Source organism: Corylus avellana, chromosome 10 (genome assembly GCF_965113065.1).
Source record: "Corylus avellana chromosome 10, dhCorAvel1.hap1.2, whole genome shotgun sequence".
In the NCBI taxonomy this organism is placed as follows: domain Eukaryota; kingdom Viridiplantae; phylum Streptophyta; class Magnoliopsida; order Fagales; family Betulaceae; genus Corylus; species Corylus avellana.
In genome coordinates this window covers 15,384,580-15,410,643 of record NC_142499.1, presented here as the reverse complement: position 1 = coordinate 15,410,643, position 26,064 = coordinate 15,384,580, and the positions used below count along the sequence as shown (strand labels likewise).

Here is a 26,064-nt window from a genome sequence, read left to right as displayed (position 1 = left end):
GTGATTGACTTGCTTTTACTATATTCTTTTCAATTTCTTTTGGGATGCAGAAATTATTATGTCACAAAAAATTGGTATGAGAGATCGGTGTTTTTTTTTTTTCGCAGGATGACTATTGTTGAAATATATATAAAATATAAAATAATAAAATAAGAAAGAGAAAGAAAAGAGAGCGGAAGCGGAGAGAGACGTATGGGCTATATCTTGTATCTTCAATATATCAAACAATATTACATAACTCTCTATTTATAGAGAAATAATGAGTAGTGATCAAGAAACCTTAAAGTAGACCTAAACTAATTAAGGAAGATACTAAACCTTACAAGAAAATATAATAACGGAGAATAAAAATATTCTAACCTAAAAATCAAATAACTTATTAAGGAAATTATTAATAAACCTAATTTAGAAAATATAAAATATTCCAACAACTATTACATAATTTGAAGTAAAAACGTTTGATGGTCATAATAGTTTTAAGGGTTAACTACTTTATTAATACCTCGGTTTACATATTTTTATTCTTTCTTCCCTATGTTTTTAAAACAGCAAAATGTGATACTTGACATATGGGAAAATGCAAAATCAATACATCGTTAGTTTCTGTCAGTTTAAATTAACGGAATTCCACATTATCGACACATGTCATTCCCAAAATATGCTACGTGTCATAAAAATATGCCAAAATATGCTGAAATTTAGTAGGTACTACATGAAATTTAGATGTAGAGAGGTAGGGTTGCATTGAAGGAGATTGGTTTCCGGGGATATTGCTGCTGTTGTTCATAAAACATAGTGATTAACCTTTTCTATTTCAAAGACGTAAGGGACCATGCCATTCTATCATTATAACAGCCAAAGTGAAGTCTCACAAATAATAAATCAATATGACCTTTTATTTAGTCTGTATATGCACAATCATTGATTTATATATTCTTGCAGGTTTCAGAAGGAATTGACTTCTCAGACGATAATGCCCGGGTGGTTGTATCCTTTTTGCCCCCCTTTGAAGCCTTACGGGCTGAATTTTCTTATTTTTGGGTAGTTGTCTATTGCCACTTCATCCCACAGGATATCTGAAAAGACTAAACAAAGTATGTTGTTAAGTGTCTTTGTAAATAACTGCTTCTTTATTTAACTAAAAGCATTAATTTCATTAAGAAACTTGTCTAGTGTTATCTTTTATGATTGTTGAGTGTTGACAACGGTTCTTAACTATCTCAGATAATTGTTGGAATCCCCTTTCCCAACACGTAAGAATTCTTCCCTTTCTTAAATTTTCTGTAGAAGAAATATCCTATTAAATAACTCACGATTTGCTTATTGATTGAACTTTTCTTATCAGAAATGATATTCAAGTTGCATTAAAGAAGAAATATAATGATACTCATAAATCATCTAAAAGCCTTCTAAGTGGGAGTGAGTGGTACTGTCACCAAGCCTTCCGAGCCCTAAATCAAGCTGTAGGTATGACCTGATGGGGTTCCACTTTGAGTGTGCCCAGTGACGGAGCCAGCCATTTTATATTGGAGTGTCGCTAAAATTTTTTTGACGTCTTAAAAATTTTTTCCACCCTAAAAATTTGATAATTCACACAATTTGATAATTCTATAAAAGTTCATAAATATGTGCTCAAATTGATATATTAGAAATGTAAGATGTTGACACTATATCAAAAAGACAGGAATACCAAAAAAAAAAAAAGTATTTACAACTGTACTTTACGGTCTCTTAAAAGTACAAAATCATCAAGTATTGAATCTAAATTGAAGCTCTTAGCAATTTCCTTTTCAATATAGAGAACTAAACTATTTGTAAGAAAATCATCCTCTATTTTGTTGCGAAGTTGTGTTTTAACAATTTTCATTGCTAAAAATGTTTGTTCGGTACGTTGCTATAGAAACTAGAAGAGTCAATTTTCATTGCTGAGATTTTTTTTTTTTTTTTTTTTTGGTGCAGGAGAAGGATTGTTGTGTGTTGGGTAATAGGTAGGTAAAATTGTAAAAATAATTTTTTTTTTTTTTTTTTTTTTGGAGGGTGCTATGGGTTAAAAATAAAAAATAAAACATAAATCCTTGGGGCGCCGTGGCACCCCCAAGGGGTAACGTGGCGCCACTCAGTGTGCCTAACTGAGTGTGCCTAACTAACGTGGCGCCACTGGTTTCATTAGTTCATTAGTTCATGTGGTCAGGTAAGCCCACATAGCATCTCCTTTCAAGACTAGGTATTTTGCATTCCTTATTGCTAAATGTCTCCTCCCTGTGATCAGCTTTCTGAAATTACCTACTTGTTGTCTCTTCCATGATACCAGAACAGAATATTTCTAAGGATTTCTTTCCGTTAGTTGATATATGTTTTTGTTTAATGCCTTACTAAATTTTCCTTTTGTATGTATTTTTTTTATTTTTTTATTTTTTTATTTTTTTATGTTTTATCATTATAGCTCATGCTCTTATTACATCAGCCGTAAAACTAATTTTTTATTATCTTCTTTTACAGCTAGCATAGAAAACCCGCTGATGGCATGCTTATGGGCTCCAGTTCTCGTAGCCCTGTTGGGGATGGACCTGCTTCCCTGGCCCCAAGTACTCTGAAAGACTTTCTCCTGCAGTTAACAACTATCTGTCTGAGGCAGCAAGACAAGAAGTCAAGAGTTAGTTGATATTTTTGTTGCTTTAAGTTCTGAAAATCTATATTTTTAGTGTTTTGTCTACTATTTGCTTTGTGTTATTCACTCCTTGATTGTAATGTTGGCTTTATGTGCATTGAATGTTACCTTCATCCATCAGACGCATGCATCTTTGTGCTAGAATACATACTCCAACCTGTGATACACCTCCGTCAGTTACTCAAGCTACACCTGATTTGGAATGTGTTGTCCAAGGCTAAGTTGAGAACAAATCATCACAGATTGTGTTTGTGCAATAAAAAGAAGATCATGCTAGTTGTTGTCAATAGTATCACATCTCAATAAGAAACGAAAGACGTGAACAAGCCAATGAAGGAAGATCCGTACATATCAAATCTCCAAGATTTGATACACTAACCTGCTGCTCAAGCTCACATAAGAAGGAAAGAGAATAATCAAGATAAAGAAGGAATTAGAGTTAATCCCATGTAATTAGCAATCAGTGTTTTGTTTCTATTTTGTTATACTGCTGTATACATGTATATATGTCTAAGACATCCTACATGATTATTTATTCAACAATAAAATACCATTTGGTGTCTCATTGTTTTTTTTATGGTATCAGAGCCTTATAGCCAACGCTGAATTTCGATCCTCCAATGGCCGCCTCTAGCAGCACTGCTTTCTCTTTTCCAAATCCCACTTCCACAGTTCAGATTAAGCTTGACAACCTTAACTATCCAACATGGTTGTCTCAATTCCGACCAATCCTTCGTGGTCATGACTTTATGGGCATAGTTCACGGTTTAGAGCCTTGCCCTCCTCAATTCTTACCTAATATTGAAGGTAAAGAAGTACTTAATCCAACATTTGTGGATTGGACAAAGAAGGATCAATGTCTTCTTAGTATGATCTTTGTAACTTTGTCTAAAAATGTTGTGTCTATTGTCTTTGGACTCAACACATCTCGAGAAGTTTGGGACTCTTTGGCAAACAGATTTGCGTCCCAATCCAAGTATCGCATCACTCAATTGAAACACCAACTTCAAACCATTTGCCAGGAAAATAAAACCTGTGCAGACTTTATTCAGAATGCCAAAGGGATTTCTGATCAATTGGCTATAGTTGGTAGTCCTCTTGCTGATGAGGATCTCATCTCATTTATCATTGGTGGTTTGAATCCTTCCTTCACTAATTTTATTACTTCATATGCAATGGCTACACATGACAAAACTCTGAAATTTGATGCCTTTCGTGATCTTTTACTCATTCATGAGACACTTTTGCAGCAGCAGCAAACTCATTTTGCAGACCCAGCTACTTTTGCCTTGTTTACTAACAAACCTGCAGGTGACCGCAACTGGCAGCAGAGGAACAAAACCCCATCACAATAGCCTTTGAAATTTTTCCAACAGAGTTCTCAATCCAATTTCTCTCCTCGTCAACATGGCTATTCATTTGCTACAAGATCAAGCAATTTTCACCCTCGGCAGTATGGGTACTTCCCTTCGTCTGGCCACTCTATTAGGCCACCATACAACAATAGAGGACAAAGTCTTTTGGCCTTTCGTCCAGGAGCATATGACAACCAGTTTACTCGTAGCAGTAGGCCTCACTACAAAAAAAAGGCCATTTTTTGACGTGGCAAACAGTACCATTTTTTTGCCACGTCAGTAAATGTTGACGTGCCAAAACTGGCATGTCAACAAATTTTTTTTTGACGTGTTGAATTTGACACGTCAATATTTATTGACGTGTTACATTCAACACGTCAGTATTTCTTGACGTGTCAATATTTGACACGTCAGGAAATTTAAATTCAATTTTTTTTTTTTAATATATCAGGTTTCTGACGTGCTAAAAATGGCACGTCAGAAATTTCTGACGTACTAGTTTCAGCACATCAGGAATTAAAAAAAAAAAAAAATTAAAATGAAGAAGATAGCTAGAAGCTAGCGTGCAGAGAGAGAAGGAAAAAAAAATTGCAAGGTACTGTACGTGCACACTACGGTGTGTTGAAACTTGGGGGAGGAAAAAGAAAAGGAAAAAAAAAAATTAGAAGAATAGAAGCCTATGTGCAGAGAGAGAAAAAAAAAAAGGGAGAGAAGAAGAATGAATTAATTAAGAAAGGGAGAGAAGAAGAATAATGAAGACAAAAATAAAAAAATAAAATAAAAGAAATCCCGACGTGCCATATTTGGCACGTCAGGAATTTCTTTTAAATATATATATTATATGTTTCAGAAATAAATAAATATTTTTTATATTAGGTTTATTTGTATTATATATATTCACCTCTTTTATTTTTTATTTATTATTTATTTATTATTTATTATTTTTTATGTCAGATTCCTGACGTGCTAATTTTAGCACGCCAGAAACCTGATATCAAAAAACAAGCGGGATTTTCAACTTTTTCCCTCTTTTTCCCTATCTTCTTTCCCTCTTCTTTTCCCTTTATAATTCTATTATATATTCATCTTCTTTAATCCCTTTTATTTTATTTCCAAACTCAGCTCTCTCTCTCCTCTCTCAATCTCCCTAGCCTCTTCTCTCTGCACATCCAGCCGGCCACCAGCTCCTCTAGAGGGAAGAAGAAAAGGAGAAAAAGAAGATCGAGGAAGAAGAAGAAAAATAAAAAAATGGGAGAAGATCAGAAGATCCAGAGAAGCAGCAGAAAAGAAAAGAAAAAAAAAAGGACAAGAGATCGAAGCAGCAAAAAAAAAAAAAAAAAAAAACAGAGAAGAGAAGAGGATCGAAGAAGAGAGATTTTTGATTTGAAGAAGCTCTGATTTGGTTTATTTTGATTTGATTTGAGAGATTTTTTATTTTTGATTTGAAGAGAAGAAGGATAAGGTTTATTTTTTGATTTGGGTTTTTGACTTTTTATTGATTTTTTGGGTTTGGGTTTTTGAAAATGAAGGAAAGAAGAGAGAAAAGAGAGTGGAAATGGAGGAAAGAAGAGAGAGAGAGAGAGTGAAAATGGAGGAAGGAAGAGATCAGGGAGAGTTGGGGGAGAAGATGTACTGTTCCAGAATTAAAAAAGAAAATATTTTTAATTAAAAAAAATCCAGAAAAAATTAAAAAAAGAAAAATTATTATTTTTTTAATAATTTTAAATTTCCTGACGTGTCAAAATTGACACGTCAGGAAATTTAAAATTTTTACAAATAAATAATTTTAATTTTTTAAATTTTTTTCTGGATTTTTTTTTTCAATTAAAAATAATTACTGACGTGTCAAATTTTGACACGTTAGGAAAATTTATGACGTGCCAATTTTAACACGTTAGAAAATTCTGAAGTGTTAAAATTGGCACGTCAGGAATTTTCAATTCCTGACACCCATATTTTTCACGCATGAAACACGTCAAAAATGCCCCGTCAGGAGGATTTCCTGACGTGTTAGATGGTCTAACACGTTAGGAAACTTGTGTCAACAAAAAATTGATTTTTTGTAGTGCCTCCTTGTCAAATCTGTGGAAAAACCAGTCATTAGTGTAACATCCCCAGCCCGTTAAGGCTGAGTTTGCCACTTTTCTTCTTTTACAACAAAAGTTTTTGCAAAGATCTATAAGGTCTATCAGAGTACTTGATTTTAAAGGCAACGATCAGTGTATAAAACATTCTTCAACAGATTTTATTCCAAACGAAATTAGGAAACATTAAACTTTAGTTGCAGAATATCATATTATTACAATAACTGATATGAAAAGACTTTGAAAGTTAATAATTATTCCTGCCCCCATTTCGGCCTCCTATTCTAGCTTCCTTTCTACCTGAAAACAAGAAATAAAACTGAATGAGTCCAAAGGGGGCCCAGCAAGTAAAATCCACAACCATAAGTAATTTTACTCCTTGTTCTCAGTTTTGAAAATCGTTTTCACAAAGAAATATACATTCAGCCATAATAATACATGTATGTACGGTTGCATCTCCTGTAGCATATACGTACTATTACATCTAATAATAAATCATTGTCATAAATCATCTTTATAAATCATTATCATAATGCATCATTATAAATCATCATTGTAAATCATCATAGTATATCATCGTTGAAATCATATTATTATTTTCTCATATTATGGCCCATGTACACTATTACCCCTGTGTATGAGGGTTGCGGATCCTTGTGACCATGGCACTGAACTGTGGCCTCAGCCATGCCCGACCGTCAATTAACTCTTTTCTTGGTGCATTCAACGGTCATGTTGATGGAATATCACCTTCTGGCATAGCCTCCTTTAGTGGTTTCGCCTCCATCCGAGTATCGGTACCAAACTCCTCTCATCCTTACTTATCTTGGGGCCAAAAATACTCTCCTCCATACATGTGCCCTTATTTTATAAATATTTAACTCATTTCTTGTACTTTTCTTTGTACTTCTTTTGATGCATCTTAGGGCAACATGTAGGAGGGTTTATCATCATTCTTCTTTCTTATAATCATCATCATTTCTCAACTTTCTTTTCTCAAAATGAAAACTTTTCCAAATATAAACTACTTGTACTTAGAAAGCGTTTAAAGAAATAGAAACTTTCTAAATAATTCTTTTAGAAATCCTTCATGCATGCAACATATCTCCATGACAAGTAAATAAAATAATCATTTACAATTTGATACAAGAATGTATAAATAACATGACATGAAGTAATTTTAGAAGGGGTAATGAATTTACTTACTTCTAGACTGAAGCTAAAAAGTGGTCTGAAAGATCTAGTTGCTCCAATCTGACTAACATTACTAGTATATCTTTTGAAACTAATTTCTCAAGTCCGTTTTCTCTCGTGTTCTTTCTTTCTTGCAACGCTTTGTCTCGCCCTTTCTCTCTCTGTTTCGTGTAAACACTTTCAGAAAGAAGAAAGACTGAGTAAAAAACGGAAGAAGGAAGAATATGTGGAAGAGAAGGGAGATGAGTGGTGAAATTTGTGAAGGGGAAGAGCTCTATTTATAGGAAAAAAAAAAAAACAAATACTATTCTACCTTCCATTTTACTATTCCATCTACCAACACTATTATACCTACATTTATCTATCTACAATTCTACCCTCATTTTACTATTCCATCTACCAATACTATTATACCTACATTTATCCATTTACAATTCTACTCTCATTCTACCAATACTATTATACCTACCATTGACTATTCTACATTCCCTTACTATTCTACCTACCAATACAATTCTTCTTACCATTTACTATCCTATTATTTCACCAATTACCATTATCTAATTATCATTCTCCATAACACCATAAATTTCCCAAAAATCATTGGCTAAAATTGATATTAAAAATAATATCATCATCAAAATAATCTATTTAAATAACTTTGAAAATTCTGGGGCGCTACAATTAGGCACTGGATTGTTTTCACCGCATGGATTATGCTTATCAAGGCAAGCATCCACCATCTCAGTTGGCTGCTATGGTGGCTCAAATTAATGCCGCCACTAAAGAACAACCTTGGTTTGCTGATAGTGGTGCCAATCCCCACATCTCCAATGACCTAGAGAACTTGAGCTTACAACAACCTTTCCAGAGTGATGACACAATGGTTGTTGGTAATGGTGCTGGGCTCACAATAACAAATATTGGTCTTACAACCCTTCAATCTCCTTCTAATTCTATTTTTCATCTTAATAAAGTTCTTCATTGTCCATAAGCCACTGCCAATCTGTTATCTATTCAACGTTTCTGCATGGACAATGATTGTTATTTTATTCTAACTGCTCATCATTTTTATGTGAAGAACTATCGGACTCATGCGGTGCTACTAGAGGGCAGAAGTGAGAATGGCCTCTACCCCTTTCAGGTTCACAAATCCTCTCTTAGAGATCATCACTCCTTCATTGCATTTCTCGGAATAAAGACTTCCTCAATGGGATGGCATTTTTGATTAGGACATTCTTCTTTTGATATTGTTTCACGTGTTGTTAAGAACTTTTCCTTACCCTTGTCTTCTCATCATATGAATAAAAGTGATGTTTGCATTTCATGTCAGTTGAGCAAATGCAAAAGACAACCCTTCCATCCATCCAACGGTGTCTCAACTCATCCCCTTCAATTAATCCACACAGATGTGTAGACTTCACCCATCTCCTCTGTGAGCGGTTAGAAGTATTATGTGGTGTTTATTGATGATTTTTCGTGCTTCTCTTGGATTTATCCTTTATATATTGATCAATTCGTCAAATTTAAACTCATGGTTGAAAACCAATTTTCTACCACCATTAAACAATTTCAGTCTGATGGTGGTGGAGAATATAACTCACTTTGATTTCAATCATTCTTTAACCAATATGGGATCATTCACCGAAAATCATGACTCCACACATCTCAACAAAATGGGCTTGCCGAGAGAAAATTGAGACATATTTTAGAAACCGGCCTAACTCTCCTTGCGCATGCTCATCTCTCTAACAAGTATTGGGTTGATGCTTTTATAACTACTGTATATATAATCAACTGGCTGCCCACTCCCACTCTAGACTTCAAATCCCCTTTTTCTAAATTATATAAGAAAGAACCTGACTACCAACGGTTTCGAGTTTTTGGGTGTAAATGTTTTCCTCTCTTGCGTCCTCATGCTCTACACAAGCTTGAATATAGGTCAAAGCGATGCTTGTTTCTTGGTTATCATCATGCAGGGTATAAGTGTCTTAATCCCACCACCAACAAAGTTTACCTTTCTAGAGATGTGGTGTTTGATGAGAGTAATTTTCCAGCCAAGGAACCTGATGCCATGCTGCTGCCCTCCAAGCTCACTGCACAGAATGATATTCCTTTGCTCACCCCGGTAAGTTTCTCTTTGCCATCCTCATTTTAGTCATCACTTGCACCCACTAACATACCTCATTCAACTATCAACCCACGTCCTGCTTCTCCTTATGTACCTGCACACTTGGATCCGCCCCCCAACTTGCCATTCACCATCTACTTCATTTTCCCCTCCCTCATTTCATATCCCAGCTAGCCCACCTACCTCCCCTATACCCCTCACCTTTCCATTAGACCACACTGAATCTGTCTCCCCCATTTTCAACTCACACCCTCTTGACCACCATGATACCTCCCTTGTTGTTTCTCCGTCTCTGCCTCTTCCTCAGCAGTTTGTACCTTTACCTCATCATCCAATGACTACTCGCTCCCAAACTGGCTCCCTTAAACCTAAACCCTTTAGCAACTTCAAACTCTATCACTCTACTAAACACCCATTTCATTCCTTTCATACTATTCTTACTGAGAAGGAGCCTAACAGCTTTACTGCTGCTGATTCATGCTGGTAGGAAGTTATGCTTCAAGAATATCAGGCCTTGGTTTCCAATAGCTCCTGGACCTTGTGTCCAAGACCTTTGCATCATAATATTATTCGCAACAAGTGGGTCTACAAGATTAAAAAAAAGCCTAATATTTCTATTGAGCGGTTTAAGGCTCGTTTGGTAGCCCGTGGCTTTGAACAACAATGTGGTATTGATTATAATGAAACGTTTAGTCCTGTGATAAAACCCTCTTCTATTCGTATCATTCTCTGTTTGGCTATTCAATTTAATTGGTCTATTCAACAATTGGACATCTCTAATGCATTTTTACATGGGTATCTTAGGGAAGAAATGTACATGGAACAACCTCAAGGGTTTGTAGAGAAGATACATCCTGACTTTGTTTGTAAGCTACACAAATCCTTGTATGGTCTCAAGCAAGCTCCACGGGCATGGTTTCATTGGTTATCTTCATTTTTGCTTGAACTTGGATTTATAGCTTCATTGGTTGATCCCTCATTATTTGTCTTTACTCATGGGAGCATTCGGTTGTTCATGCTTATCTATGTAGATGATATTATACTCACTAGTTCTTATGTTGCAGTAATTCAGTCACTCATCTCCAAGTTATAGCAGGAATTTATACTCAAGGATCTTGGTCCACTTAGCTTCTTTCTTGGTATTCAAGCTACACGGACTGATGCAGGCCTTCATCTCTGCCAAGCAAAATACATCTCGAATCTATTACATCGTGTTCAGATGATAGGAGCTAAGCCGTCCACCTCTCCTTGTTCCTCCAGCAGCAAACTATCCCAATTTGATGGGTCTCCTCTTCCTGATCCATCCATTTATAGGCATGTTGTGGGATCACTTTAGTATTGCACCTTGACCCGACCTGAACTTGCATTTGCAGTCAATCAACTCTGTCAGCATTTGCATTCTCCTACTACCACTCACTGGACGGCTGCCAAACGTGTTTTACATTACTTGAAGAATTCTGTTGATCATGGATTATTCTACACCAAGGGCCTTGTCTGCCTATTGTGATGCAGTTTGGGCTGGCAGCCCCGATGATAGGAAATCCACCTCTGGGTCTGCCATCCTGGTAATTGTCTTGTCTCACGGAGTGCTAAGAAACAAGATATTCTCTCTCGTTCAAGTACCGAAGCCGAACACCGGGCTTTAGCTCTTACAACTGCTGATTTGTTTTAGACTCATATGTTGTTTAGAGATCTTGGTATTCCTCTTCCCTCCATGCCTATCCTTTGGTGTGATAATGTTAGTGCTATCGCTTTGGCCTCAAATCTTGTTTTTCATGCCCGTACAAAACATATTGAAGTTGATTACCATTTTGTATGTGAGAAAGTTGTGAACTGTGATATTACAGTTACGTTTATTTCCTCTAGAGATCAAATTGCTGATGTTTTTACAAAGGGGCTCTCTTCTGCTCAATTTTTGTTCTTCAAATCGAAGCTTATGGTGGTTCCCCCCATTCGGTTGTGAGGGGCTGTTAGAATACATACTCCAACCTGTGATACACCTTCGTCAGTTACTCAAGCTACACCTGATTTGGAATGTGTTGTCTAAGGCTAAGTTGAGAACAAATCATCATAAAATGTGTTTGTGCAATAAAAAGAAGATCATGCCAGTTGTTGTCAATAGTATCACATCTCAATAAGAAAGGAAAGACGTGAACAAGCCAATGAAGGAAGATCCATACATATCAAATCTTCAAGATTTCATACACTAACGTGCTGCTCAAGCTCACATAAGAAGGAAAGAGAATAATCAAGATAAAGAAGGAATTAGAGTCAATCCCATGTAATTAGCAATCAATGTTTTGTTTCTATTTTGTTATATTGCTGTATACATGTATATATGTGTAAGACATCCTAGGTGATTATTTATTCAACAATAAAATACCATTTGGTGTCTCATTGTTTTTTTACTTTGTTCAAATTGCTGATATTTAATTATGATATACCACATATTTTCCGTATCCTTATGCAACTTGAACCTCTTTAATGCAACCACTGGGAACACCTAACAACCGTTATTTGTGGCAGAGAGTGAACTCCCAATTAAGCTCCCCAATCAAGCCATATATATTCCTTGAGAGAATGATGCAGATCGCAAGTCCCCTGGAAGTGCGATCGATCGCACTTGTGCCTGTGATCGAGCGCACTTCCAGACACTTACGCACTAGGCCCCTGGTTGTGTGATCGATCGTACTTGTACCTGCGATTGATCGAACACGGAGCTGCTTATTCTGTATTCCGCATTTTAATTAGGTTAAGCCGTCTTTATTTCCTTGTTTTAGTAGGATTAGGGTTTTGGGAGTCAATATTTCGTTATTTTATTAGGTTTAGGGTTTTGGGGATATTTATGTCATATTTTATTATGTTTATGGTTTTGGGGCTATAAATATATACTTATAGCCTTCAAAGAAAACAGTTGTTGATTATTATAGATTTTGATTAATGAGAGTACTTAGAGTTGAGTTTATTCCTCTTTTCCTTTAAACTTTAGAGAGTATCTATTGTTTTTAGAAGAATTCTTAGATCATTGATAGAATCTAGGTCTAGAATTAGTTATCCGCTGCTTTATTGGTGTTTTTCGCTGCAGCCTACAAAGTCACGCTGTATCAGAGAAGCTTTGGCTCAGGCAGTCTTCTAGGATTGGAGCTTCTGCACAAGCACTTAGGGAATCTTCGCACACAAAAATTGGTAGAGTTTTTTTTTTTTTTTTTTTTAATTTTTTTATGAATAAGCAAACTTCATTAAAGCTCAAAACCAAAATACCAAGTAGCACCAAAGCCTCACAGAGGCCTATCCAACTAAACTAATCAATGACAGACTGCATAACAAAACCTGCATAAAAACAACCAACCTCAACTCCCAAACCAGAGTAGGCCTTATAGAAACAAAACTAAACAACAAAACACCACAAAATCACCTCCTGCAGAAACATTTTATATCAACAAATCTGTAGGTAGATTCCATAAAGTTTCCCTTCCCAATTATCCTAGCTCTTACTTCCCAATGGATTCTCTTCAGTTACTAATGTTATGTGTACATATATATATATATATTGTAGTTATTTTAGACAATTAATATTTTAGACAATTGATAATTTTGCATTCTCTTCAGGAATTTTGGGAAGAAAACTTGAGTGCTGCTGTCAGTCTTTAGGTTTTGGGAATAACAGAGAAATTTTCCATGAAAAGAGATACTATTGAACATTTGTGGAAAACTTGATTGCATCTCTACTGACTATGGAAAACTTGATTATTGCATCACAGCTATATTTATGAGCTTCGTCTCTTGAAATCAACCTCTAGCTTGTTCACTGTCTTCAACGGTGTATTTGATCTTCATGGAATAACTTTGTTAGAATATATTCAGATTATATTCTGAATATATTTTGATATTTAGAATATTAGCTGATTGATATTTTCCTGTTTATATTATTTGATTATGTAATTTACTCTTGATTGTATTTTCCTATCTTATCTGGCCTTATTCAACTATAAATAGGTCATCTTGTATATAGTTTAAAGATACACAGAAATACAATACTCAGTTTATCCCTATATTTTCTACTTATTTTAACATGGTATAAAAGCTAAGTTTTTGCCTTGTCTAGAGAATTAGGAAGTCAGTACATTCTCCACACGATTCAAAGGCTTTTTCGATCTTGTTTTGGTATAACTATGATAACAACAGGCTTAAAAAGGTCTGATCTATCCTGTGGTGTTCTCAGATTGTCGTCCTGAGCTTCAACGTGCTCTCACGCACCTTCAGAAGTTTCTGTGTCCTTGTTCACGCTCCGTTGCCGGCACCACGAACCACCTAAGTCAGTCGTTTTTAGAAAAGGAACTTCGGATTCCAGATCAGAGGCTGCCGATCAATTGGATTGTGTCAAGCACGCGTCTCAGATAGGCTGCACGCGCCGCCACAAATTTATGTGAAAATTTTCACTGCCTCCCGCAGCGTTTTCAGCCACCACGCGCCACCTTCTTCAGGCATTTTCAGGAAAAAAAAAAAGCTTAGATTCGTGATCAGAGGTTGCCAATCTATCGAATCAGTTGGAGCACCCGTAGTAAGGGATCACCACGCACCGCCTCTCTCTTTATAAGTTGTTTTGAGCTCACCTCTTTACAATATACTCGGCCACACTGAATTATTCCTGTATTTGAGCTCACAGCCCTATAGTGCACCCTGCTACACCGTATCTCAACCCCTTTAAACAAGCCTATATTCCTTACCATAGACTCGGCCTCACTAGATCCTACCCCTTCCTTAAAACCAGGCTCACAGCTTCTATCATACACTTGGCCGCACCAGATTTCATCTTCTTGCCAAGCCCACAGAACCGATCCTACACTCAGCCACACTAGATTATTTTTCAAAAAAAAAAAAAAAAAAAATGGCCGTACCTCCTACTACCACTCTTCCAAACACCAAAGATATTACCCAACCTATCCCCGTCATTCTCGATGGCTCAAATTACCCGGCTTGGTCTCAAAATATGAGTAGGTGGCTCAAAGGACACTGTCTTTAGGAGTATGTTTCTGGGGAAGAACCTAAACCTGTTGCTGGAAAAGAGGAAACCACTGCAGCTTTCTCTACCCGCCTCCGAACATGGAAAAGTATCCATTAGGATTATCTCTTGGTTCTCCAACACTTATGTTGTCTCCATCAGCATGACCTTTAGTAGTCTTGACAATGCCAAAGATGTTTTGGACATGTTTGCTCAACGTTACAACGCAACCAATCTTGCTCAGCTGTTTTAGATTGTGACCAAGCTTCATCGCATGCGCCAGGAACCAGGTCAGAGTATTATTGATTTTTATTCATAAATGACTTATCTTTGGAATCAATTAGCATTATGTGAGCCAAAATGGAGGGATAAGGTTGATGCCTCCGAGTCCATCGCTTTTCGCAATAGCATGCGCTTGGCTAAGTTTCTTACGGCAATTCGAGTTGAGTTTAAGCATACTCGAGCTTCTCTTCTTCATTGCTCACCGCTACCATCCTTGGAAAGTGCTCTTAGTGAACTCGTTTCAGAAGAGACCCGATTCTCCACCATGAAGTTGCACACCTCTGAGATGGTCATGGCCACTGCATCACGCAATACGCATGCCTCTAATTCTATTCTTGCCGGGTCTTCCTAGTCCAATCGAAATATCTAGTGTCACTACTGTCAGAAATTTGGCCATAGGTATAGTGAATGCAGAAAAAGGCTTTCTCGTGGGAATCACCGAGCTCCTTGTCATAAGGCTGGTGCGGTCACTCATACTGATATATCAGATATGTTTTACACCGATGTTGCACCCTAACCCAGTACTCTTTCTTTTGTAGAAATCGAGGCTGTTATTCATCAAGTTTTATCTAAGTCCAATCTTAATTCCGCCATGTCCACCACACCAGGTAATTCCTCATGGTATATTGATTCTGCTTGCTGTAATCACATGACACCAAGTTTATCCATATTTTTTGCAAAATCTGTGTCACCTAGGCCTACCACCATTTACACTGCTAATGGTTCCCATCTTGATGTTAGTCACATCGAGTTTGTTTCTACTCATCAACTATCTATGTCTGATACATATTTTGTACCTAATCTCTCGTTAAATCTTTTATCTATTGGTCAACTTTGTGAGCTTGGCTTAGAACTACACTTTTCTAACTGAGGTTGTGATGTGCAGGATCCATAGACGGGACAGCTAATTGGGACTGCCCGTAAGATTGGACGTTTGTTCGAGCTTTCATCACTCCATCTTCCTCATGTTGTGTATGTTGCCACTCCCTCTCGGTCTCCATCTACCACCCTCAGTTTATGGCATTCTCGTTTAGGACATGCATCTATTTCTCGTATTCGTTCTTTAGCTACAAGTGGTCAGTTAGGGTCTGTTGAGTCTGAGTCATTTGATTGTGTTGCATGTCAACTTGGAAAACAAAGTACTTTACCTTTTAATAATAGTGACTCTATTTCTTTTGCTCCTTTTGATTTGGTGCATTCTGATGTATGGGGCCGTGCGCCTATTCCCACCATGGGAGGATCCCGCTATTTTGTGATTTTTGTAGATGATTATTCTCGATACACATGGCTTTACCTTTTACAAAATCGGTATGATCTTCCAAAAATTTATTCTGAATTTCAATGGATGGTTTAAACCCAATTTTCCTGAAACATAAAAATTTTTCGTTATGATAATGTCATGGAATATTGTGAATCTACCTTCCTTACTACTCTCAAACAAAATGGCACTCTTCCCCATCATTCATGCCCAAATACTTCTCAGCAAAATGGTCATGCTGAACATAAACACATGCACATCTTAGACACTGTTAGTGTGACGTCCCACATTGCCTGGGCATGGAAAAGATGATATGTTTATATGGAATTTACTCTCTCTAAATGGTATGAGGCCTTTTGGGGGTAAACCCAATAATAAAACTGTGCAGGCTTGGCCCAGCGGACAATATCATACCACTTGGAGCAGGGATGTTACATATGGTATCAGAGCCATAGCCCAGCCTGAGATGGGGGGAGCTTGCACAAGCCCATAAGGGTCGCCAACGAGGACGTTGGGTCCTAAGAGGGGGTGATTGTGACGTCCCACATTACCTGGGCATGAAAAAGATGATGTGTTTATATGAAATTTACTCTCTCTAAATGGTATGAGGCCTTTTGGGGGTAAACCCAATAATAAAACCGTGTGGGCTTGGCCCAAAGCGGACAATATCATACCACTTGGAGCAGCGATGTTACAGTTAGAGCTTTGCTTCTTTCTGCTTCTATCCCTTAACACTTTTGGGGAGAAGCCGCTCTTACCATTGTTTACATCATTAATAGAGTCCTATCTCCCACTACCTTAAATAGGTCCCCCTATGAACTGCTGTATGATTCTCCTCCCGATTACCAATCTCTCTGCATCTTTGGTTGTGTCTGTTTCGTGCTTCTTCCACCCCATGAATGCACAAAATTAGAGCATCGTTCTCGCCTATGTTTTTTTCTTGGGTATGGCATTGAACATAAAAGATATCATTGTTATGATCCTATTTCCAAATGGCTCTGCATCTCGCGGCACGTCACTTTTTGGGAACATAGGTTCTTTAGTGATATGGAGTTTTTTCCTCCTAGTCCCTTTAGTTCTTCTCTTGTCTTCACTAATGTCTCGTTTGATTTGCTCCCCGACACTACTAATCTTGATGCAGGGATGACAAGCTCTCCAGACGACATTCCGACGATCGACCTCAATGACTCTACTCCGCCTGTTGATCCATCTACTCTTGAGCCATCTCCCTTTATCCCTTGTCATTCTACTCGGGCAACAGCTCTTCCTTCCCATCTTCATGATTATCACTGTTATTCTGCTCTTGCTATTTTACATGAACCTCACTCCCTCCATAAGGCTCATACTAACCCTCTTTGGCAGAATGCTATGTCCGAAAAACTTAATGTCCTTTCCAAAACCCACATCTAGGACTTAGTTGATTTACCTCCAGGCAAAACTGCGATAAGGTGCAAGTGGGTATACAAGATTAAGACAAAATCTGATGGGTTTGTTGAGCAATACAAGGTACGTCTTGTGGCTAAGGGGTTCAATCAGGAGTATGGCATGAATTATGAGGCGACTTTTGCGCCAGTGGCTCACCTTACTTCTATTTGATCCCTCCTTGCCGTAGCTTCAGTGCGTCATTGGGATCCTTTTCAAATGGATGTGATGAATACCTTTCTCAACGGTGATCTCAACAAAGAAGTTCATATGCAGCCTCCTCTTGGATATGATCATCTGCCACACGATGTTTGCCGACTTCGCTGGGCATTGTATGGTTTGAAACAGGCTCCACGGGCTTGGTTTGCCAAATTCAGTTCCATTATTGCACAAATTGGGTTTGTTTCTAGCCTCGTGACTTTGCACTTTTTATCCGGCGAACAGATTCTGGTCTCATTCTTCTCTTATTATATGTTGATCATATGATTATTATTGGTGATGATACTGTTGGTATTCGTAACCTTCAACGGTTTTTAAGTCAACAATTTGAGATGAAGTATTTGGGTTTTCTCAGCTACTTTCTTGGATTGGAAGTATCCACTGACTTAGATGATTACTATCTTTCTCAAGCAAAATATGCTTCTGATCTCCTCTCACGAGCGGGCCTTACTGATTGCAAAATTGTTGATAGCCCTCTAGAGACAAATATCAAACTTCGGGCCACTGATGGTGAGTTACTTTCCGATGCCACTCTCTATCGACAGTTAGTTGGAAGTCTCATCTATCTTACTGTGACACGACCGGATCTTGCCTATGCGGTTCCTCTTGTCAGTCACTTTATGACTACACCATGCTCCGTTCATTATGCTGTTGTTCTTCGCATCCTTTGCTATGTGAAGGACACTTTATTTCATGGGCTGCATTTCTCTTCCCACTCCTCATTAGACTTGCATGTATATTCAGATGCTGATTGGGCAGGTGATCCCATTGATCGTCGTTCCACCACGGGTTATTGTTTTCTACTTGGTGACTCCCTCATCTCTTGGCGTAGCAAGAAACAATCTGTTGTTACCCATTCTAGCATTGAAGCTGAGTATCGTGCCCTTGTTGACACCACCTTTGACCTCCTCTGGCTTTGTTGGCTACTACATGATATGGGTGTTTCTCAGACTTCTGGCTCTCCTATCTTTTGTGACAATCAGTTCGATTCAGATTGCGCATAACGATGTATTTCATGAACGCACTAAACACATTGAGATCGATTGCCATTTTGTGAGCCATCATCTTTTGCAAGGAACTCTTCGTCTTTTTCCTATTGCTTCTGCTGATTAGTTGGCCGATGTGCTCACCAAAGCACATCCACCTGGACGATTCCGTAATCTTGTTTCCAAACTCAAGTTGGCATCCACATTACCACCTTCAGTTTGAGGTGGATGTTAGAATATATTCAGATTATATTATGAATATATTTTGACATTCAGAATATTGGCTAATTGATATTTCCCTGTATATATTATTTGATTATGTAATTTACTTTTGATTGTATTTTCCTATTTTATCTAGCCTTATTCAATTATAAATAGGCCCTCTTGTATACAGTTTAAAGATTCACAGAAATACACTACTCAGTTTATCCCTATATTCTCTACTTATTTTAACAACTCTAATTATGGCAAGGGAGAATGATCGTTTCTTAAAGCAAGTAACTTTCCATTTACTTCAACTTGCAGTTTTCCGAAATGAAAGCATCAGGAGAAGGGCTGTAATTGGGCTCCAGATACTTATGAAGGTATGCTCTCTGTGAAGTTCATAGATTCCTCTTCTTGTTCGTAACTCAAATTATCTTCTTTATTTTTTGCAGAGTTCCTTCTATTACTTCATGCAAACAGCAAGGTTAAGGGTCATGTTGATTATCACATTATCAGAGCTGATGTCTGATGAAGCCTGATGGAACGCTAGAAGAGAGAGAGTGGCAAAGCACGGCTTCTTAGAAAATCTTTGGAGGAAATGGCAGATGAATCTAAAAGCCCCAACCTATTGAGGGAGTGTGGACTTCCTGAGAGTGCTCTGTTGACAATTCCAGAAAAATTAACAGAGAACAAGTGGTCTTCTTCTGGCCCTTGATTCCAGCTTCGAGCATGCACTGTTAGTAAATTTTCAGCAATATTTGCATCAGTTTGAGTTTGAGAGTAGTGAGATTACTTATTCAGTTAACACACTACACTTGGCTCCAGTGGGATGATGATGGTACACAAGACTGGGCAAAGGGTTGATACCAGCTCACCTCCCAAGATGTGTATCTTTCTTTCATTTCCGTTTTATATGTAGCTTTTCTTGTAGCTGACACTTGATATGTGGAGATATGGCATTGCTTCTAGAGTTCTAGTTCATCATGGTGGGAGCCAACTATTACAGAGCTGCTTTCCATAAATAACTTCTATGTAGTGTGGTCATTTTATCAATAGATTATATGTGTATGGAAGAGTGATGTCTATTTGCGTCAAAGTTGATAGTTACCTATTCACATATATCAAAAGTCGGTCACTCAAAGAGACATGCATGAACTTCGTAGAAAGTACTAGCAACTTTAAAATATACATTTACTTAAACAAAATTTTATTTAGCCTTTCTGAAAACTGGTGGGGTGCCCTGGTGCTCCCCTCCATATTCAACTCTCCTCTATTCCACTTCAAAGTGCGTCTGTACTGGGAATGTAGGAATGGCCGAGTTCCTTTTGGCATAGGGATGGGATTTACTCTTTGCATTGCCACTGATTTGTACATACAAGATTGCATAATATTCTTTGCCAAAGGGGATTGAATAAATTCATCCAACTCTAAATGTGTTCATCACTTGTCTTACTCTTGTCGGCAATGCATGAATAAGTTGTGTTGTTCTGACAAGGTAATATCTTGTGCATTATTTTTCACAGGCCTCTGTAATGACTATGGATAGATATGCAGCTGCAGAAAGTTTGTACAAACTTGCAATGGCATTTGCGCCTGTCCCAGATCTTCACATAATTAATGTAGTCGCTGCATTTATGTGATGCTCATGATCAGGAAATGCAGTCTTGGGCTGAAGCTGCCCAGTTTGCCGTGGCTGTTGCTGGTGTTGTAGCGCAGGTAACAAACACACTGCTATTGGTGCTTGGTATCCAACCTTTTGTAGCAAAATATTTAAAATTGAAATGCAATTAATTATTGTGAATTCAAGAGCTTCCACTGTTCCATCACATTCTTGTAGATTGATATATGGAGGGAAGTTATATCATATTCAGTACTTTGCAACCAGATGGAAGGGAATATATCCCATGCCTCTGCTGTTTGCTTTGAACAGTTTAGTTGAACAAACTCTACTAAATGACGTACCTAAGTTGTCATACTTAAAATGGTGGAGGACTTAATATGCATGCATAGGCTGCCACCTGGGCGGTTTAGGCCAATTTGGTTAGGATATCATTGGTTATAACCTTATTGGTTTTAGGTGGGTTGAAACATGAAACTTGCTACAGACAAATTTTTAATTAATTATGCAAAATTCTAAGCTACTGGCAAATAACCCTGTGGTGGTTATTTGGTAGTTTATTTTCAAATAATGGTCATTCTGTGCAATTTCTTGGGTTAGAACCCATGGTGAGTACCATCCGCTTTGTATGGGTCTTTGAAATTTATGCTACTGTTCTCTTTGAGGCATTCGCAATCTGATGTGGTTTTGTGCGGTTTTCTTTTGGCTCTTTTTTGTTTCTCCTTGTGGAGTGCAGAACTGGAGTGTTGACTGGATAATTTGAAGATTATCTGCTCTTTGCTGATATACCTAATTAAAATTACTGTAGACCCTTGTCGCTAGAAATGATGGTGTTTGGAGCAAGGATCATGTGACTGCTCTTCGGAACATTTGCCCAATGGTGAGCAGTGAGATCACATCTGAGGCATCTGCAGCCGATCGAGGTAGAGGGATATGGTGCTTCAAAACTCACAGTTACGTTGACTATGCAGTGAAGTACCTGCAACTTGCTGTTAAAAATTAATTTGCCATTCTAGTTAAATATTTACTTTGGTTGTGTTTATTAAACTCTAGTTTATAGTAGGTGAAAATGTGTGTATATTGTGAAGCCAGGTTTGTGGTTCTAGAACTTATTTTGTAGAAGGCTTCTCTTGTCTTTTATATGGTGTAGCTGCAGAAAAATTAGTATGTAAGAATGTAAGAAGAAGAAGAAAAATAGAAGAAAAAGAAAAAAGACCCGAGAGTCATTTTGCAGAAAAAAGCTCTTCCTCTCCCCTGTTTTTTCCTCTGTTTTTACCCATATTCTGTAGAATTTCTGCACCAGTTCTCCTCTCTTATTTCTCTGTGCTTCCTTTGTTTAATTTACTACCCTTGGAGTGTGTCTTGTTGGAAAATCCAGCCAACAAAATTTGGTATCAGAGCTTAGTTCAAAGAAGTCTTTTGGGAAGAAATTTGAAGAGAAAGAAGAGGATAAGTTGAAGGAGAATCTATGGCCAGCACAAGCATGAATTGGAGCAATGTCCAGGTACCAATTTTCTCTGGTGAAAATTATGATTTTTGGTCTATAAAGATGAAGACCTTGTTTGTCTCCATAGATTTATGGGAGATGGTAGAATCAGGATATGAAATACCTGAATCTACATCAACCTTGACCGAAGCTTAAAAAAAGGAATTGAAGGAGAACAAAAGCAAAGATGCTGGAGCTCTTGGGATGATTTAAAGAGGAGTTTCAGAAACTATTTTTCTAAGAATTATGGGAGCAACAAGAGTTAAGGAGGCTTGGGATATTCTCCAAGAAGAATTTCAAGGAGATAAAAAGGTAAGAGCCATCAAACTCCAAACTCTTAGAAGAGATTTTGAAAATATGAGAATGAAAGAAAATGAAAGTGTGAAAGAATAAAGAAAATGAAAGTGTGAAAGATTATTCCACTAGATTTTTGGAGTTAGTAAATCAAATGAAAGCTTATGGTGAAGATATGATTGATCATAAAATTGTGGAAAAAATATTGATAAGCTTGCATGAAAAATTTGATCCTATAGTGGCTGTAATTGAAGAAACAAAAGACATCTCTAGTTTATGTATCCAAGAGTTGTTGGGTTCATTGAAATCTCATGAGCAAAAGTTGGAACAACACTCCGAAAAGTCAATAGAGAGTGCATTTCAATCTAAGCTCACTGTTAATTCAAAAAATTATAAAAAGAGAGCATTAACTCATAAACAAGGTGAAGGGGACTCAACTGGAGGAGGTAGAAGTTTTAGAGCAAGAGGAAGATTTTTTCTGCAGAATGACTCTCGGGTCTTTTTTCTTTTTCTTCTATTTGTCTTCTTCTTCTTACATTCTTACATACTGATTTTTCTGCAGCTACACCATATAAAAGACAAGAGAAACCTTCTACAAAATAAGTTCTAGAACCACACACATGGCTTCACAATACACACATTTTCACCCACTATAAACTAGAGTTTAATAAACACAACCAAAGTAAATATTTAACTAGAATGACATATTAATTTGTAACATTCTCCCTCTTAATGTGCTATTCTTGAACTCCTAGTGCTTCTCTGAATTGCTGGAATTTCTCCTTTGGCAGTGCTTTGGTGAAAATGTCTGCTACCTACTCCTCTGACCTGCAAAACTTCAGCTCCACTTCGCCTTCTTCAATTGCTTCTCTAATGAAATGATGCTTGATTGCAATGTGTCTGGTCCTGCTATGGTAAACTAGATTCTTTGCCATTGCTATGGCTGATTTGTTGTCACAATGCAAGTGTACAGCCTCTTCTTGCTTCTCACCAATATCTTCCAAGTATTCTTCTCAACCAAATTGCTTAAGATGTGGCTCATGCTGCTGAAACATATTCAGCTTTTGCTGAAGATTGAGCAACTGATTGTTGCTTCTTTGAGGACCAAAAAAACACACCTGACCCAAGTGAAAAAACATAACCTGAGGTGTTTTTCATATCATCAACATAGCCACCCCAATCACTATCACAAAAGCCAAGCAACTTCACCATGGAATTTCTGCAATACCTTATTCCATAACTTGTGGTGCCTTGAATGTATCTCAGCACCCTTTTTGCTGCTGCAAAATGAAAATAGCTTGGAGAATACATGAACCTTGATAGCAAACTTGCTGCAAACATAATATCAGGCCTTGTAGCAGTGAGATATAGCAAGTTTCCAACTAAACTTATATACAGAGTAGCATCCACCTTTTTTCCGCCATCTTCCTTTTTCAATTTTTCATTTATTGCAAGGGGTGTAGCCACTGGTTTGCAACCAACCATTCAGAATTTCTTAGAATTTTTTCAGCATACATTCTTTGTGAAATGAACACTTCTTCTTTGTCTTGATAAACTTCAATACCAAGAAAGTAATGTAACAACCACATATCACTCATCTCATACTTGTTCACCATATCTTTCTTGAATTCTTCAATCATTTTAGCGTTGCTTCCAGTTAATATCCAATCATCAACATATAATGCAACAATAAGCAAATCAACATTACCTTGATGCTTTACATACAAGGTTGGTTTACTCTTGCTCCTTTTGAAACCACTCTCATTGAAGTAATTGTTAATATGGCTATACCATGCTCTAGGAGCTTGTTTTAGCCCATACAAAGATTTTCTTAGCTTATACACTTTCTCTTCTTCACCTTGGATGACAAATCCTTGAGGTTGTTCAATATACACTTCTTCTTTCAACTCTCTATTCAAAAAGGCTGATTTGACATCAAGTTGGTACAATAACCAACCCTTTTGTGCTGCTAAAGAAATTAGAGCTCTCACTGTATCCAAGCGAGTTACTGGGGCAAAAGTTTCATGAAAATCAACTTCGGGCTGCTGTGAGTATCCTTTTACAATTAGCCTTGCTTTGTTTCTTTGCGACCCATCTACATTGTACTTCACTTTGTAAATCTATTTCACACCAATGATTTATTTGTCTTGAGGCCAATCAACCAACTTCCATGTTCTATTTTTTTTTCAATAACTTCAATTTCATCTTCCATAGTTTTTCTTCAACTCTCTTCTTTCATTGCTTCTTCAAAGTTTTCAGGTTCAACAACACAAAAATTGCACCTTGCATAAATATCATCCAAATTCCTCAATCTCACTGGACTTGAGCTTGGAGAAGTTGAAAGAAGAGGTGTATGTCGAACAACCTCAAGGATTTGTCATCCAAGATGAAGAAGAGAAAGTGTATAAGCTAAGAAAAGCTTTGTATGGGCTAAAACAAGCTCCTACAGCATCGTATAGCCATATTGACAATTACTTCAATGAGAGTGGTTTCAAAAGGAGCAAAAGTGAGCCAACCTTGTATGTAAAGCATCAAGGTAATGTTGATTTGCTTATTGTTGCATTATATGTTGATGATTTGATATTAACACTTGCTATTAAGCTCTTCTCTCGAGCTAGCTGAGCTCTATCATTTCTGTGCCAGCATTCTGGAACTTGTAATTCCTGTTTATAAAAGCGGGAGGGCGTATGGACAGCTGGCTAAATGTCACACATTACTCACTAATATCTATGAATCAAGCCCAATTCCTTTCACTGTTGCTACATACTATCGCGTAGGAGGATGTATACCGAGAGCCCCGTGATGTACGGCTAGGTGACATAATGGAGAAACTTAGTCATTTATATGAGTCTAGAATGGATGGCAATCACACTTTACACATTATTCCAAATTCTAGACAAGTGAAGGCAGATGAGTTACAGCCTGCAGGAGTCTGCTACCTTCAGATAACTGCTGTTGATCCAGTAATGGAAGATGAGGACTTGGGAAGCAGAAGGGAGAGGATCTTTTCTCTTTCTACCGGCACGTGTCTTTGACCGCTTTTTGTTTGATACCCCTTTACGAAGAATAATATGGCAAGACCCAAGGCGGATTGGAAGAGACGGACTGTGCTTCAGACTGAGGGCTCCTTCCCTGCGCTCCTGAATAGGATCATATATAGTAATTAAATCTGAATCTCTTGAATTCTCCCTAGTAGAGAATGCAATTGGAATGATTGAAACCCGGACAGCTGCACTAAATAAGAAATGAGCTTGAAGAGCCTCTTCGCAGTTCTGATGGGGATCAACTTCCACGTCTCCAGAGTCTACAGAGAGAATTCTTCAAGGCAGTGTACGTTGCTGTTCAAGTGAGTTGTGCCGATTTTGTTTCTTATATCTTCTGCCTTCCATATTATCAGTTTTTGCAATGTATATTGATGACTTCAGATCTCAGTCACTAATATTTCCCTGAGTTGTCCTTTCTTTTTCCCCCCCGTTTTTCTCGAGATGCCCTGTAATCAAACTTACTTATGGCATTGCTTATCATTTTCTCATGTCTCATGGCCAACCGCATATATATGTGCAGGTGAACGAACAGTGGAGTCCTAAGTGTGTGCACAGCCTTCCTGTCTGTCTGGTGAACCTGCTACAAGACTGCGTTCGCAAGCAGGAACTGCAACAACTCATTGCTAGCGCGCCATTCGGGTACACTTTAGACTGATTGGAGACCGAGGAGGATCAGGATTTCCACACACAGCAATTGTGAATGGATTTCAGCCTCTCACTGCACAGTTATCTCACTACATTCCTGCCATTCTCTCAGAGCTCTGAATCTTGTTTGTTGCCGCTTCAATTTGTTCATATTATTTCTTTTTCTTTTTCT

General features: G+C 37.6%; 1 pseudogene; it reads left to right on the top strand.

Moving 5' to 3' along the window:
- Nucleotides 1-577: 577 nt before the first annotated feature.
- Nucleotides 578-26,064, top strand: LOC132162360 (guanine nucleotide exchange factor SPIKE 1-like; annotated as a pseudogene).